The 4240-nt window shown below is 44.1% G+C and overlaps 1 pseudogene; it reads left to right on the top strand.

The window, feature by feature from the left end:
* Positions 1–435: 435 nt before the first annotated feature.
* LOC101437286 (ferritin heavy chain pseudogene) lies at positions 436–1244 on the top strand (annotated as a pseudogene).
* The last annotated feature ends 2996 nt before the right edge of the window (positions 1245–4240 follow it).

Genomic DNA, 4240 nt, shown 5'->3' with positions numbered 1-4240 from the left:
GCACTCTAGTGAGAAGCGCCCACTCCCAGTCCTTGGCGGCTTGGACTGGAAGATTGGATGTCCAACCCCGAGGGCTGGGAATTCCACCAGGCAGCAAACACCTAGAGTCACGAGAGAAGTAGGGTCACTGATACCAGCAGAGGACAGGAGACAGGGGTGTCTGAAGTTTGCTTTCCCCTGAGCGATAGGGGGCAGAAGTTGTCATGAAATAACCAAAGACGAGGGGTGAGGCTAGGCCTGAAGAAACCACCAACAAAGGCAAACCAAGGCAAACCCTCATAATAGCTGAAATCTAAGGGCTAGGTGAAGCTAGTTATAAAATAGCCATGATCAAAGGTAAGTTAGGTTTATAATGACCATTACTATAGCAAGTACAAACTAGACCTGAAGTAGCCATCAACAAAGGGAAATTAGGCCAGACGTCTTCGCGGAGAGTCGCCGAGGTTTTCTGCTTCAACAGTGCTTGAACGGAACCCTGCGCTCGCCGCTGTCGGCCAGCCACCCCCAGCTGCTTGCCACCTTCCGTCCAGTGTCGCGCAGCCGCCGCTTCTCAACCGCCCATCATGACGACCACGTCCCCGTCGCAGGTGCGCCAGAACTACAACCAGGACGCGGAGGCCACCATCAACCGCCAGATCGACCTGGAGCTCTACTCCTCTTATGTCTACCTGTCGATGTCTTACTACTTTGACCGTGATGATGTGGCTTTGAAGAACTTTGCCAAATATCTTCTTCACCAATCTCATGAGGAGAGGGAACATGCTGAGAAACTAATGAAGCTGCAGAACCAACGAGGCAGCCGAAACTTCCATCAGGTTATCGAAAAACCAGAATGAGATGACTGGGAGAGCAGATTGAATGCAATGGAGTGTGCATTACACTTGGAAAAAAGGGTGAATCAGTCACTACTGGAGCTGCACAAACTGGCTACTGACAAAAATGACCCCCATTTGTGTGACTTCATTGAGACCCATTACCTGAATGAGCAGGTGAAGTCCCTCAAAGAACTGGGTGACTGTGTAACCAGCCTGCGCAAGAGGGGGGCCCCGGGTTCTGGCTTGGCGGGGTGTCTCTTTGACAAGCACACTCTGGGCAGCAGTGATGAGAGCTAAACCTTATGTTGGCTTCCCCAGAGCCACAGGGTAGTAGTGCATGTGTGTTGAGTTTACCTTTTCTATAAGTTGTATCAACGTCTACCAAGTTCTTTCATTGGTACCATTCCTTCAAATAAAGTTATTTGGTACGCCCCCCCCCAAAAAAACAAAGGGAAATCAGTTTAATTAACCGAAGTCTAGGCTACCTGTCTACCCAGTTATAATAATTTTAGTCATTACCCTTCTGCTGTTTTATAATATAAAGTCATCTATATAATTATCTTAACTCTTAGTTTCTAGTAAGTTTCTACTTAAAAATAATTTGAGCACTTCCATTCATTAACTAAGCAATTAAAATAATTTTATTAGTAACAACTTTGCTAAATTTTTCTGCTTTTCCTGCAGTTGAGCTAATTCCACTTGTGAATTATACATCAAATTCAATTGCAAGATAGTACTGACATTTAAAGATTCAATTTTTTTTTTGGTTACCTTTTACTGTTATCCAGTTTGTAATAGTGAACCCCAATCTGATTTACAATTTCCTAGGCACAAGCAGACTAACAAAGTTAAAACGAGCACAGATTAGAACAGAAGAGAGAATTTTACACATTCAGTTTAGTTTAGGGAAGACTTGACTTTAGAATCACCTAGATGCTAAGCTCCCATGGCAGAAACCTCATGCAGGATCCTCCAGCTCAGTTCTCCAGGAAAATCCCTGGGCAGCTGCTAATTACAATTAGCCTCTTTATCAGTAGACAGGTTGTCCCAATTTAAGAATTGCCCATTATCCTAGGGGAAGAAAACATGTTCGTCAGACTGGGGGTATCCCACTGTTAGATCTGACTCAACAGATGGCTCGCTGAGCCAGCGTCCTGGGAATTGGGAGCCCTGCCCACTGTCCCCACGTTCTAGGGACTGGGAGCTTTGTCTCTGGGCGTCCCCAGAGCCTTAAAGTTCTTGGGGGTGTCTGGGTCTGGGTCCCAGACAGAATATCCAAGCTGGGCTGACCCTAGAAAAGGGACTGACTGGAGACCTTTCTTTTGCCTACTTTGCAGTAGTCTTAGGAGCTGGCTGTGAGTGAGCTCACCCCATAGCTGGTCCCAGGGGCCAAGTTCCTCAGTTAAACCCGATATTTAAAGCCCATAAAAACACTGGAGACTAATTGTCCTGTGACTTGCCAGCAAAAGCCTTCAGGCACCACAACCCTCCCACCCCAGACAATCTCTGGGGCTCTCCAGGATGGAGAAGGAGTGAAGTGTCAGGGCACTCCTGAGGGTGGGGCGCATGCCTTGCTCACAAATGCGTTTTCAGTTTCTAAGGCGTTCTAAAGCATTTCACAGACCCCAAGTGAAGACAGCAGTAGTTGGAAGATGAAAGGCACTTTTAATTAATAGGAGTTAACTAGAGACTTAAGGAATGATACAATGGGTAATAGCCATTCTGAACTCACAGAGAGGGCTTGGTAAACTCCCAGCAGACGCCTTCCTGACTCAGGCTATATGCCCTTTGACATACATGGCATGGGGACTTGTGCCCCTGCCACCTCTAGGCAGGGAGCTGGAAGTCTGGACAGAAGGAGTTTATGTCCTGTGGGAGCCTATCCAGGAACCCTTTTAAAATAGCAGAATCAAAAGAAGACAGAGACAGGCCTTATAAGACTCACCAGTCTCTGGTGGGGGCTAGGGGAGCACCACCCGCCTTTCTGTTTCCTGACAATGGCTTGCCAAATGAAGATGGTTCTTGGGTATGTTGCATAAAAGAATTTGAGAACACACCAGTTTAGTTAGGCCCAATACAGAATTTATTGAGAAATGAGGGGAAAGAACAGAGCTTGCTGAGAAATGGGAGAGAAGGACTGAAATACACACCGAATTTGGTGCAGCCGCTAATAGTGTCAGGGAGGGCCACTATTAGCTTTTTAATGTCCACAGTGTCAGTAGTGACGTTCCTGTTTTTGGTTATTAGTTCTTCTCTGTGCCTTATTATTTCACTAAATCCTTGTCAATTATTTCAGTCTTAAAAAAAACAACTTTAGGCTTGGTTAATCCTCTCTAATGTATGTTTGTTTTTTATTTCATTACTTTTGCTCTTTATTATTTCCGTTCACCTACTTTCTTGGGGTTTATTTTGTTCTTCTTTTTCAAGTGTCTTGACATTGATGCTTAACTCCTTTCTTTTCACCTTTTTTCTTTCTAATATATGTACTTAAAGCTCTAAACCAAAATTTCTTTCTGTAAAGCACCAGATAGTAAATATATCCTGCTTTGAAGTTGCTCTCTCAGAGCAACTCAGTTCTGCCACTATAGCACAAAAGCAACCATAGACAATAAATAAATGAGTGGAAATTACTGTGTTCCATCAAATAAAACCTTATTTATAAAATCAGATTGTGTGTCTTTATGTGTGAGTCTTTTGTGGACCCAGGAAATTATGTTATTAAGCTAACCCATTCCTGTGCATGGGAGACTATTGTATGAGGGAACTTTTGGTTAGATTCAGTTAAGGGAACAATTGATTAGATCACTTTTTTATTAGATTGCTTTAGGGCCTTTGATCGGACTATATCGGTGATGCATGACCAGGTTGGGTCTCTGCCCTCATGCTGGAAGCTCATATAAGTGGAGAACTGAAAGCAGAGAGACACAGAGAAAGGGACCCTGCCATGTGAGAGAGAGGGCTCTGGGTTCACCTATATATAGCTGCAGAAAGCAAGAAGCCCTGATGGGCTCGAAGAGATGAGGCCAAGGGAGAGATGCCTGACCACCCATAGCTGAGCTTGAGGAGAAAGTAGAGAGAGATCGGCAGACCCACCATCTCGACTCCTCATGTGGGCAAGACCTCAGGATCTGCTAGAAGCAAATCTTTGATGAGAAAGCACCTCTAATGATCCTTGATCTGGACATTTTTACAACCTCAGAACTGTAATTTTTTCCCCCAAATAAATTCCCTTTATAAAATCCATTCCATTTCTGGTATTTTTGCATTGGCAGCCTTTGGCAAACAAAGACAGGGCCAAATTTAGTTTGTAGACCATATTTTGCCGATCTCTGTTCTACTTGTTTTATGTACTGCTTTAACAATATCCCACAAACTTTGATAAGCTGTATTTCTTATTCAGTTCAAATATTTTCTAATATCCATTT

Source organism: Dasypus novemcinctus, chromosome 2, assembly GCF_030445035.2.
Source record: "Dasypus novemcinctus isolate mDasNov1 chromosome 2, mDasNov1.1.hap2, whole genome shotgun sequence".
In the NCBI taxonomy this organism is placed as follows: Eukaryota; Metazoa; Chordata; class Mammalia; order Cingulata; family Dasypodidae; genus Dasypus; species Dasypus novemcinctus.
The sequence above is the reverse complement of the archived record's forward strand: the minus strand, read 5'-3'. Positions and strand labels throughout refer to the sequence as shown.